The sequence below is a fragment of the Periplaneta americana genome, chromosome 6, assembly GCF_040183065.1.
Source record: "Periplaneta americana isolate PAMFEO1 chromosome 6, P.americana_PAMFEO1_priV1, whole genome shotgun sequence".
NCBI classification, from domain to species: Eukaryota; Metazoa; Arthropoda; class Insecta; order Blattodea; family Blattidae; genus Periplaneta; species Periplaneta americana.
The window spans coordinates 128,935,580-128,949,625 of record NC_091122.1 but is presented as its reverse complement, the minus strand read 5'-3'; the positions used below and the strand labels follow the sequence as shown (position 1 = coordinate 128,949,625).

The window sequence follows — 14,046 nt, the reverse complement described above, 5'->3', positions numbered from 1 at the left end:
ACTTTAAGACGAATTCATTTCGAACCATCGAACTCATCTCGCAAAGATACTATTTCTCTGTTAATGCTACATAACGGAACAGTTGATACAATGTCGTAAAATGGCATACTAAATAATTATTAGTACATGCTTTCGTAGCATTCAACGTGAATCAACGTTTTAAGGTATTTTCACTTCGTTATGTATTTAGATATATAGTGTGAATCACATAAAAATAACATCTTAAACTTTTTCTATATTATTAGTGATACTGGCAAGCTTCTTTTGCTAGATTTAACTACACAAGAGTTCACAAAATAATATAGTCTATAGAGAATGAACATTAATATGAAAAAATTAGTATTTTCAGCACAAAATGTTTATTTATATAATGGCACAATAGCCATAAGTGTAACAGAAATAAAACTAAGTATAATTATTAGATTAATAATGACGTTTACCGCACGTTTCTAATGTAAATAAATAACGAAAACGAAATATCACGACTAAACTTTCATTCTTGAAGTGAAATAATCGTATGACGCAAGAAATACAATAACAGAAAGTGGTGATATTATTTCGTTCACTACAAAAATAATGACAATAGGAAATCATGGTGATGCTCTTTTGTTGTTATTCGGTCTTACTAAACCGTGTATAGTTTTTATACGAGACTTATGCAAAGTTGAGACAGAAAACGTTACTAATAAACAATGCATAAGCGATGGATGTATAAACAGTCTGTAACTATACAATGGGAATTCCTTTAAGCCCTTTTTTAAGCATTGTATACAGAAAAAAATGGCAGCCTCTCTAACAGCTGTTCTTATCGACTGTCATTTTATGATGAGATTGCCTTGTAACCACAGAAGAACAAACCAAAGAGCACAGAATAATTAGAATAATATTGTTGTAGCTTGTATTCTTTGACCAAAATATAGTGTGGTAATCGATCAGAGCTAATTGTACTATCGATACTTAACACGGCACAGTAGAGCGCTCTACCGGATGCAACAGAAAACGTCAGATATTTTATTCCCTTACATAACGAAGTAATGACGAAACTGTGACGTAACTGTGTAACAGTTATACTGTTATACACGACGTATGTAGTGATTATTAGTAAGGAATTTACACACGACGAATAAACGGGCTACTCAATGTATAAGTATAAGACAGTTAAACGTCTGTAAATAGAGTTTGTATTAGTAAGACTGATTTTGTTTAATGCTCGTTTTATTTGTATATTGTTTACAGGTTAAAGTGAGACCCAACTGAGTAGAAAAAACTAGTTTTCACCTTATTTTAATGTTAATTAAAATTATTAGTAGTAAGACACCCACCAAATTTCATGTGATTTTAGATAGACTACATAGTGTTCGGTTTATTCTAAATTAAAAAAAAAATATATACATTTGAATAATTTTGAAAAAGTTTCAGTTGTCCAAATTTTTTAGTTATCACTCCAGAACTTTTTAGGATCCACGTACAGTTTTAATGTGGAAAAAAGTTGTATTAACATTTTTTAATTACTTTTTTTTTCACTTTTTTTCAGAATTTGACACGAAGAGTTTTTCAAAGTAATGCGTAATTTGTACACTTTATGTGTACAAGTATATGTAAATTTTCAAGGAGATGGCAACAAAACTGAATCACTTTGAAACATTTTGCATTGTAAAAAGGGTTATTTTGAGAAAAATTTACTGTAACTTCAACGAACATCCTAAAGGGCAGCGCACATGGCTGTATTTTCAAATGACCGCGAGCGGTAAATAAACATATCCCCATGTGACACAGGGGTTGGGCTATGATTTTATTCCAAAACTCTAGTTTTGATTCCGGGACCATTTGAGGCCTCAAAACTTGGCATGTTTCCCTCACTTAAGATAGCATTGAATAGTTTAACTGAAAGAAGAAAGAATGAAAAACAGCTGAAGATTCCTTATTTAATTTCAATATTATTGTCCACTTGCTTTCAATGTTGTTACAGTTGTTAATTACTCGTATTTACACCTTAAATAAACAAAATAACACAAGAAAATCACCATTATTTTGATGTTATTGTTATTATTTTTTCACAAATTCAAGTACGCTTTCAAATATTTCAATTTTTTTATTTATTTAATCTGGTAGAGTTAAGGCCATCAGGCCCTCTTTACCACACCACCAGAATACAAATAGGCATATACAAAAAACAAATGCAGAGAGAAACAGTAAATAAAAATTATAATTACAATTACAAATACAAAAAACATAAATGCTAAGATGCAAAACAAAAAAAAATAGGATCACAATGGGCCCAAAAAGTACTAATAGAATATATTAACTGCCTAATATGTCAGTAATTAAAGAAATTGGATATATACTTAAAAATAAGTAACTGATTGTAGAAATATCAAGAGCAACAAAGCAGTAACAATTTCGAAACATTTGGAATTAACAATACTCACAATCAGTTTACTGCATTGCACTCTACGCAGTAACAGGATGTTTAATACAGTAAGTTTGTTTTTGAATACTGTTAAATTCCGACAGTCTCTGATGTCACAGAGTAGGATATTCCACAAGCGCGATAGCGAGATAGTGAATGATGATGCATACATTGATATTTTATGCGTTGGTATGGCTAGTATGCGGCTGTTTTGTGTGCGTGTGTAGAGATTGTGATACGATGACTCCAAGGGGTGTTTGGGTTATTCACTCGCTTGCCTTCGGAGCGATCGGATGTCATGCGTGCGGTAGAGCGGTATGTTTCCAGTACAACTTAGCTGTACTGCATTCCTTTACCGACCGCTCGCCCTTATCTCTACTCCGGACTCTCCCCACTCCTCCTATTACTTCCCCTCTTTTGCGTCGCTGAGCTGTCAGGACGAAATAATCGGTCTGTAGGTGTAGAGGTGTGAAGGACTTGGAAAAAGAGAACAAGGGAATGAAAATTTCCACGTTCAATAAGCCGTAAATAGTTTAGAGTTTGGAAGGATGGATTAATGTGGTCAGCGCGAAGGACATCGCAGACGAAGCGAACACAAGAATTATGAACACATTGTAATCTTTGCGACTAGTAGACATTGGAGTCAGTCAGTAGAAAATCACAATAATCCAAGTGGAGAATTACTAGTGTTTTCACTAGTATTTTTTTTGGGTGATAGTAGGAGAAATTTTCGAACGCTGTTTAAGGAATGTAGTATTGGAAGCACTTCTTTGTTAATATGAGTTACTTGAGTGTTTCGGTTTAAATGCTTATCGAAGTAAACTCTCATGATTTTTAACACAGAAAGCAAAAGAGATTATTGTGTCATTTAATTTTATTGCATTGTTTCCACTTTTAAAGTTGTAATATCGAGTATCGAAGCACCAAAACTGGTATCAATATCGAGAAATTGTAGTGTCGACATATATAATAATAATAATAATAATAATAATAATAATAATAATAATAATAATAATAATAAATTGCTGGTTATCATGATGATAAAGACTAAGCAACTTCATGCACTAAAAACATGAAAATATGCATGCAACTATGTAGTAAAAACTGTTCAAATATGCTCTAAAAATCTAAATATATGCAGTAAAAATAAACTTTAGAGTCTTATTTGGGTTTAATAATATGATATAAATGAAAATAATAATTTAAAAAACTAATAATCGTCAAGCCATTATCATTTTTATTAAATGTATTTTTTCTATAAATGTATAAATTACTCATCTTACACACCTATTTGATTTGGTACATTCTTTAACTTCCAAACTTTCCAGCTTTTTTAAAACTTTCTTTTTCATTTACGTAATTATTGTGACAACAATTTCTCCAGGTTCTCTACTGTGAAACTTCTCTTATCTACCAAGTTTAAATGCCACGAATGATCTCTCCACACCACATGATGTGACTAGTACATGCTCGTAAGCTTGGTTGTGAAGTAAAACTTGTTGAAACTAAAGTATACACTCCATCAGGGTTGTCAGATTGATTTTACCTAAAGTCACCAAATCTTGGCGATAGTGTAGCTAAATGTCGCCAATTTTCTGCTTTAAAAATAAATAATCTCAATGTATGCGTTTTTATAATAATATAATATCTTTACTTTATGTCATATTTAAGCTATGTAACAAATTTTATAAATTTAGTATTATTGGCATATGCTTTGCATTGGTTTTTGTGCCGATCTTCTCAAATTTTTCCCACTTTTCCAATTTTGCACAACACAAGTCACTGTTAACCCCCCCCCCCCTACAAATTAAACCAATCTCAATATTAACATCTTTGAAAGAATTAAATATTCAGGGAGCTGGAGTAGAAACTACGGTTAGATTGCTATTTTTCACTTGTTAAAATATCCTCTACAATGCTTCGTCTGTAAGTTCCAGTATTGATCAGTTTTTTGATCCTCAGATTAAGAAAAAACAGAGCAATAGGACTACTCCCTGGAGCGAGGAAGAAAGAGCGATACGGTACGTTTATTTAAACAAGTGTCAAAGATCGGTGACAAGTTCCGACGCTCAAGTATAATGTTGAGAATAAACATAAACAACTGTAATAAAGTTTTCTTCGATTAAAAAAAAAAACAAGTTGAGGCGTGTCAACAATGATAAATCTAATATTTCATATCAATCATTGAATTGGATTAGCGATGTATCAGCAGTGGACTAGTCAATAAAATAAAATTAATAAACGATTAAGTGATTTTTCCTATGTCGCCCAAATTTAGCAAAATTCCGGGCGAAAGTCGCTCAAATGGCGTTAGTCGCAATTATTAAAAAAAATAGGTCGCAAAATCTCTGTTTATGTAGCCCAAACGGCGAAAAATCGCCCTATTTGGCAACCCTGCACTCTACATGACTTCATTGTTGCGGATGTTTAAATATATTCAGTTTTGTTTCTATGAAATCAGAACGCACTAGCAGCATTGTCGTCGCAGCAGTTTCATGATCTCAGCTATGATTGACTTCATTGTCACAGGCGTCTAAGCTTCATGTTGAAGTGGAAAAAGACCTAACTTGCACTATAGTCGCGACGCTGTTATTCCGGGGTGACTCCTCCTCTTTTCTTACGTCTTAGGAAGTCAAGGCTCTATAAAGTCTAGGTAGGTAGTATCGTTCGCCATTTTTGCTCTTTCGTTGCTGAGCTACCAGACGAGGGATCTATTTGCTACACCGTTAAACATTATCATGTCGTAGCTCCTATGATAATAAATCAAACGCACTGTAATTCAGCAAATAATTGAGCGGCAAATAATGTCCTCGTGTGCTTCTGCGAATGCCAACGAAAGAGCCAAAATGGCGGGCGATTATATTGAGTTTTTATCCAGCCTTAGGAAATGCTTAACATCTTCATCAGCGAATCACAAGACGCACACGTTTAAATGTAGCCGACCTGCAACGTGATTGGCTGCCGGAAATTAGAGCGACGGGACTATAGGAAGAAGTATCCATTGTCGTCGGAGCAATTTCATTCCTCAACAGTAATTAACTGATTATTGATTTTATATCTCACATATTTTTTAATTTTTTTGGAAAAAATTCTTATTTTTATCAGAGAGAAATTCTGAAATTAGATAATGGAAATCGGAAAAAAACAAGGAAAGATGTTAATGTATGAATTTAAATATGCACAAAAAATATACAGAGTCCGCTAAAAAATGTATACACTCTTTAAGGAACTGAAACTATTTATTATGTGTTTGTTTACATTTAAATACTGATCACACAATGCAGTACTATCTTCAGTTAAGCACATGGTTACTTTAGATATTCAAAATGTCCGCCGTTCCCCAACGAAACAGCACTTGTAGCTGTACGCGGTCTTCCCTATCTTCCTTTGTCAATATCACAAATCGTTCCATGCGTTCAAACTTGTCAATAATGCGTTTAATTGGTTCTGTTTCGTACTCTCGCCTCCACTGACGCTGCACTTCAACGGCATTATCAATCAAAGTTCATAAAAGCACTTCAGAATTTTTTTTATCCAAAATCATGTTTCGCTGCTCGAACGTCAAGCGTGCTCCAGCCATTTTGTTTTCTCACTATCATGATGAAGGTACCGACATCTTTTGAGCGAAAGAACGTACTACAACATACTCGTAATTCAAATCAATGATTGACAATATGAATGTCACGGTACAGTCTGAATATGAATTTAAAAGGAAAAGCCCTCGAAATATGTATTTATGCAAAATAAAGTTGCCTCCATTCGAAAGTAAAAATCAAGATCTGCAAAGATTCACTTGTACTTTTTTCAATATGCTGAATGAATAAAAACCTGCAATTGCATGAAGTTTCGCGGTCTAATGATAAATATTATATACAGCATCTGCACGAGAGAGACAGAGAATGAATGAAAGTATTTCCTTCTTTTATAAGTAGGCCCTAAAAATAAGAAAATTGTAGCAAATACAGTGGACTCTCCTAAGTTCGACTGAACAGAATTGAAAGTTCAGTCCAATAAGGGTACTGGGTGTGGCAGGTGAAATGAATACAAATTCTTATTGGTTATCAATTAACGAATACAGTACTGTACTTGTACAGGGACAACATTTTATTTTTACTTCAATTTTTATTGTACCTGAGTTTTTGAATGTACTTCACTCCCACCCCCTCTACTAGTAAACATCCAACCATTCTCCACACAGAGCGAGGCCGCGTATGCAGTACTGAGTTAGTGAGTATAGTACGTTCCAGAAATATGTTCGCGTTTTCCAGTGACGAAAGAGCTTTCAATATTGAATCATATTTTCGCACAGGTACTGTCGTCCGTTTGCCTACGTCGCATCCCGGTTTCCCCCACCTGCTTCTGTTCGCCCCTCTGTAAAGTCTAGTAGCTGGGCTGTCTTAGCTCTTTTCTGAAAACATTAATTTCTGTTAGGAATTGAACGTCTACGTAATATTATACAAGAGTGTTTAAAATAACTTAAATAAAAAGGCCTCGTTAAGTAATTAACTATCACGTGATTTCCCCCCCCTCTACGACCCTGCGACAAAACCACTTGAACGGACAATAGATAGCATTTCTGAGTAATTTTATCTTTTCGGATCGGGCAGAAGTGAAGATTGAATTTACAGTACGTAGGGTACCCTTTTATAGAGTAGGTACAGAATTATTTCAACATGACTTACTCGTACGAAGGACGAAACTGGTAATTAGAATTAGGTACAATAGTCTATAGTGCGATAATATGCACAAAAGAACTGAAGCCTGTATGGAAATGAACGGCCACCATTTTGAAAAATATGCTTAAATATCCATATTATGATTATTTTTCAATTTAACTTCATTCTCTATATTGTACGCTAATGTGCTGTAACAGTACAATATACACTGCATAATTAATACGTCCGAATGGATAGCTCAGTTCGTGAGTAAAAACACTACGTGTTAATACAGTACTGTATTTTGATTAAACAAAAACCTAATGAAAATTATCAAACTCAAAATTGCGATATTTCCTAGTTTACATAAATGGATGAACTACTTTTCTTCCCTCCTATACTTAGTAAAGTGATTTGTATTTTACGCCATTATCATCGAACTTCCAGGCTTGGAAGGGGGAACAAGCGGTGTTTACGATTCTAGACCTTTAATCCAAAGATATAGCCAGGTTGATATTGAAAAGGTTAGTAAAAATAAAATGATGTCCCTGTATTTCCTGCCCGCCCCGAGACTTGTGTGTGCGCTTCTAGTACCACAGTGGGTTTCGACAGTTCCGTCTCACAAACGGCACAATTCTCAAATAGAAAAAGAAGAGTTCATTAATTTAAAATCAGTGATTAAATATGGATGTCCTAATCAATAAAATATTCCGTTTTCCTTCAACAAAAGTATCACTACAAGACACAGAACCAATTTCCATTCATATGGCAAACACATTTCTTAGTTCCCGTATAGGGGCGTGTCTAATTCTCCTACGTAAGCAGTCGAACTATAAGATGTCGAACTTGATTTATGTCGATCTTAAGAACCTGCACTGTACAATAAAATGTTAAATAATAAAGAAACATTGTTAGTTATCCGCTGCTGAAATACATGCATTAATGTGAGCAAGTACTGGTATTTCATTCACAGGCATAATGAACGTTAATTCCACCTGCTGTAAGCTCAGTAGTAACGTTCCCTGTGCCGGGTTGCAGTGATGACGTGTTTATTCTGCGCGTAAGTACATCGTTTCTCGAAGAAGACCATTATTTTCTGAGAGAAAAAAAATTGAAGTTGATGGTTAGTGTCTCAGCGACGATTTGCATAGAAAATACCGGTAACATTCTGCCCCAGGTTTTCGTGCCAGTGCAGTGTTAACATAAAGGCACAAGTAATTTCAGTATTTCGTAACATCGTGTAACGACATGTTTCTAGGCCGTAAGCTGTATTCTATAGGCCTAGTCCACTTGAATTACGATTATTAGCCTGCCTGCTACCATTTATTATTTTATTTTTTATTTCTACTTCCCTTCTTTCTACATTTCTTCATTCTCTTTTCTTTCTTTTGAGTATCTTTATAGGTCTAGTATTTTATGCATTTTGTCTTGTCTTTTATTTATTTTCCCTTGTCTTCTTTCTTTTGCTATGTCTTATATTTCCCCTTGCACCTCAATGTTATTTTTCTTGCATCATCGTCTTCTTTTGTCTTATTTTGTTTCATCTTCTCTATTTAATAATGTCTTTTTCTCTTCTTATGCGTTCGTATCCTTTTGTCTTGCCTTCTTCTTTTCTGATTTTTCTGTCCTCTTATATACACTTTTCGCCTACCTATTCTTATTTGCCCCATCGTCTCTTTTTTGTCTTATTTGATCTTTTATCTTATCTTCTCTCTTTAGTTCTTTCTGTCTTATGTATTCGTCTCCCTTCGTCTTGTTTTCCTTATATTATTTTGTATTTTTCTTTCCCTTTTCATGTTGTTTTTCGCCTACCAATGTTTTTGCATCACTTTCTCCTTTTCGTCTTATTTTATCTTTTGTTTTATCTTGTCTTTTTGCCTTGTCTTTCTTCTTTTGCTCTGTCTTATCTTTCCTACCTATTCTTATTTGCCCCATCGTCTCCTTTTTGTCTGATTTTGTCTTTTATCTTATATTCTCTTTTTAGTTCTTTCTGTCTTATGTATTCGTCTCCTTTCGTCTTGTCTTCCTTATAGCATTTTGTATTTTTCTTTCCCCTTTCATATTTTTTTTCGCCTACCAATTCTTTTTGCATCACTTTCTCCTTTTCGTCTTATTTTATCTTTTGTTTTATCTTGTCTTTTTGCCTTGTCTTATCTTTCACCTTTGTCTCCTCTTTCGCTTATATTCTTTTGTCGTCGGCCTGGTTAGCTCAGTTGGTATAGCGCTGGCCTTCTATGCTCGAGGTTGCGGGTTCGGTCCCGGGTCAGGTCGATGGCTTTTAAGTGTACTTAAATGTGACAGTAGATTTATTGGCATGTAAAAGAACTCCTGCGGGGCAAAATTCCGGCACACCGGCGACGCTGATATAACCTCGACAGTTGCGAGAGTCGTTAAATAAAATATAACATTTCATTGTTTTGTCTCATCGTCTCCTTTTCGTCTTATTTTGTTTTATCCTCTCCTTAATCGTCTCTTTTCTCTTCTTATGCATTAATCTCCTTTTGACTTGTCTCCCCTCTTTTGTGTTGCCTTATCTTTCACATTTTGTCTACAGTACGATTATTTAGTCCTGACAGTCCCCGACGATGTGCACCTGGGTCAGGCGAGTCCATTTAGCTTCACCAAGAGGTGTTTGTATTAGCCTCTCGCTTGCCGTCGGAGCGATCGGATGTCATGCGTGGGGTAGAGCGGTAGTTTCTAGTACAGTTAAGCTGTACTGAGTTCCTTTACCGACCGCTCGCCCTTATCTCTACTCCGGAGCTCTCCCCACTACTCCTATTACTTCTCCTCTTTCGCGTCGCTGAGCTGTCAGGACTAAATAATCGGTCTGTACTCTCGCTTAAAAATGTTTGTATCATTTTTTCTCTTTCTTCTTATTCGATATTTTTTTTTATCTTCTCTCTTTAATCATGTCTTTTCCCTTCTTATGCATTCATAACGTTTTTTCTTATTACCATCTTTTGTTCTGGCTTATATTTTCCCTTTTTACTACTTACTTGACATAAATATTTCTCACCTTGTTCTTTTCGCCTTATTTGATTTTTTGTCTTATCTTCTCCCTTCAGTCCTTCATTTCATCTCTTATGTATCCGTCTCCTTTTGCCTTTTCTTTCTCTTTTATTTAATCTTTCGCCTAACTATTCTTTTTTTGTCTCATCTTCTCCCTTTCTTTTCTATGATATTTTGTTCCGTCTTTTCCCCTTAATATGTATTTTCTTATACAATGTACTCGTCTCCTTTGTCTTGGGGTCCTTTTTCCTGTGTATTTCCCCTTTTTATCTACTCTTCCACATACTTATTCTTTTTTTGCCTTATCGCTTCCTTTCCATCCTATTTGATGTTTAGTCTCATCTTCTTTAATCGTGTCTTTTCTTACTGTATGAATTTGCCTCCTCATTTTTGTTTTGTCTTTCTATCTACTCTTTTGCCAACCCATTGTTTTTGTTTCATCTTCTCCCTTTCGTCCTATTTGTTATTTTACATCATTTTCTCTCCTTAATCATATCCTTTCTTTCCTTATGCATTCGTCCTTTTGTTTTCTTTTTTGTTCTATCTTTTCCTTCTCTTTTCATCTAAACTTTTTTCTCATATTTTCTATTTATTTTGTAATTTGCAGTATTATCTGTCATGTCTCTTTATACATATACACTGTGTTCCGCTTAGAAGGTTCGAGAAATAAATGCTCACCACTTAAAATCAGATGAAGATGTTCTTTTGATTAACTTCTGACAAGATGCAGAAACTGTCTAAGTTTATGCACTAATGGTTTAAAAACAGTTGCATGTTCATGCGCATGCGCAATAACGTTTATCGTGGAAACGAGCCTGGCGCCATTCAGTAGAACATTTCGTCATTGGACCATTCTTCTTCATCGAGGCAAGAATCAAAGCGAATGTGTATCTGGACATGTGCAGAATTTTTATTGTTGATCAACTCCCCCAGGATCGGTTTTTCAGCAACAAGGAGAACCCTTGCCTAGCCACCTAGGTCACCCGACTTGACGCCCATTGACCTCTTTCTGGAGCTTTATGACGAATATTGTGTACCAATATGATACAGTTAACACTTTGGAAAAACTGAGACAACGCATTATAAATGCAGCTGCGCTAATCACCCCACAAATGTTATGGAACACTTGGCAGAAGGTTGAGTACCTTTTGGATGTCTTCAGAGTAGCTCGAGGCTCACACATCGAGTTGCACTGACCATTTTCCGAAACTCGGAGAGTTTTTACATCAAGTTGTACAAAAACTTATTTTATAAAACCATTATTTATACTTTAAATTAGAACTTATTTCTCGAGCCCTCTAAGCGGGACACAGTGTATAGTATATACATATACAGGGACATCATTTTATTTTTACTAACATTTTTAATATTAACCTGGCTATATCTTTCTATTAACGATTGAAACAGGAAACACCGTTTGCTACCCCTTCCACGACTGGAGTTCGATTATACTGGCGTAAAATACTAATCACTTTACTAGGTATAGGAAGGAAGAAAAGTAGTTCATCCATTTATGTAAACTAGGAAATATCGCAATTTTGAGTTTGATAATTTTCATTAGGTTTTTGTTTAATCAAAATACAGTACTGTATTAACACTTAGTGTTTTTACACACGAATTGAGCTATCCATTCTGACTTATTAATTATGCAGTGTATATTGTACTGTTACAGCACATTAGCGTGCAATATAGAGAATGAAGTTAAATTGAAAAATAATCATAGTATGGATATTTAAACACATTTTTGAAAATGGTGGCCGTTCATTTCGATACAGGCTTCAGTTCTTTTGTGCATATTATCGCACTATAGACTATTGTACCTAATTCCAATTACCAGTTTCGTCCTTCGTACGAGTAAGTCATGTTGAAATAATTCTGTACCTACACTATAAAAGGGTACCTTACGTACTGTAAATTCAATCTTCACTTCTGCCCTATCCGAAAAGATAAAATTACTCAGAAATGCTATCTACTGTCCGTTCAAGTGGTTTTGTCGCAGGGTCGTAGAAAGGGGGGGGGAATTACGTGACAGTTAATTACTTAACGAGGCCTTTTTATTTAAGTTATTTTAAACACTCTTGTATAATATTACGTAGACGTTCAATTCCTAACAGAAATTAATGTTTTCAGAAAAGAGCTAAGATAGCCCAGCTACTAGACTTAACAGAGGGGCGAACAGAAGCAGGTGGGGGAAACCGGGATGCGACGTAGGCAAACGGACGAAAGTAGGCCTACCTGTACGAAAATATGATTCAATATTGAAAGCTCTTTCGTCACTGGAAAACGTGAACATATTTCTGGAACATACTATACTCAATAACTCAGTACTGCTTACGCGTCCTCGGCTGTGTCGTGAACGGTTGGAAGTTTACTAGTAGAAGGGGTGGGAGTGAAGTACATTCCAAAACTCAGGTACAATAAAAATTGAAGTAAAAATAAAATGATGTCCCTGTACATTTGTACATATGTTGTATTTTGCGCTATCATTCTCTTCTGTCTCGTCTTTTCTCGTTTATTACATTATTTTGGCTTACGTCTTTTGTTTTTTTCTCTCTTTCCTGCTTTCCTCGTTTTATTTATTATTTTGTCGTTAGACAAATTTTCTCTGCTATTATTTTTAGTCACATTCTCTCATTTCTTGTGTCTTCCCCTCTCTTTCTTCCATTTCCTCTCTCTTTTATCTTTTCTTCTTTCTATGTCATATTTTCTCTCTTTTGTCATCTTCTCTCTTTATCCTCTCTCTTTTTCACTTACTTAATCTCTCTTTTTCTCATCATCTATCTTTTGCCATATTTATTCCCTTTATACATTTACTTCTGTCGTTTATTTCGCTCTTCCTCCATATTTTCTGGTTCCTTCTGTGTTTTCTTTCTCTATTATATATCTTTCTCTCTCTCTCTCTTTTTCTCTCTCTCTCTCCCGTTCTACATTTTCTTTTGTTCAACTGTTTTTTTCTGTTTCGTTTTCTTAATTTTTTCATATTTCTTGTGGCTTCTTTCTTTTCCTTCCCCTTGTTTATTTTGTCGCTCTTCTCACTGCTTTACTTCTTTACTTTTTTGCCTCAAATACAGACAGGTGTATTAATTTACCTGAAATGAATTCCCAATCTCAAATGTATACCCTTGTCGGCATAATTCAATTAGTGAATCCCGTTCTTGGTAAATGATTTCTTACGGGCCGCGTTTCGGGTTAATGCCCTCTATGAGTCCTGTCCACTTACTTCCAATTCACCTGCGGTAGGGTTCTTTTATTTTTGATTCCTGACCAGATCTTAAAATTACAGAGTGCGTAACTGCGACGTTTTCGTAAGCGCACGCATATTATTACTACTCTTCCCTCCCTTGCCGCCTTTGCTCGTGTCGAGAATGAACCTGAGCACCACTGAGGAGACATACTACCATGACAGGAATCCATACATTATCCCCTTTTTGAGGCGCTGCAAAACCATGTAGATGTTTCGATTTTTTTTTTGGATCAATACTACGATCTCTCTCAAATTGTGGATCTCCCTGAACGTGTGGTCAGCACGATACAGGATCATCATGGACACATTGCAGGACAAATACAAGACAAGGGACAAACACCCAGTCCCTTGGAATGCCGATAAATCTTCTCCTACTCCGGGAATCGAACCACGAACCATTTGGTTAGGAAGAGCACACGCTAGCCACTTATCAGTACAGGCGGACCGGAATTCATACTCATGTCTGTATGTGTGCATATATAATATATAAGTATACAGAGTGAACCGTAAGTAATGTCATTAATTTCAGGGGGTTATTCTTTGAGATATTTCAAACCAAAAAAAGTTTAATATAATTTTGATAGTTTTTGTTTTATGTGAAACATTTCATAGCGTGTTTTGGGAAAGCCATTCATTTAGTTCCTAATATGCTAATAATAAAAGAGACTCGCCGATTTTTGCAATCAGACTAGCAGTTACGTTAATATTGCAAAATAGATAGATAGATA

The 14,046-nt window shown here is 35.2% G+C and overlaps 1 protein-coding gene across 2 annotated transcripts in view; it reads right to left on the bottom strand.

Moving 5' to 3' along the window:
• The window catches only part of LOC138701726 (collagen alpha-1(I) chain-like), a 265,178-nt gene that overhangs the window by 13,119 nt on the left and 238,013 nt on the right, over positions 1-14,046 (bottom strand). The gene's annotated exons all lie outside the window — the stretch shown is intronic.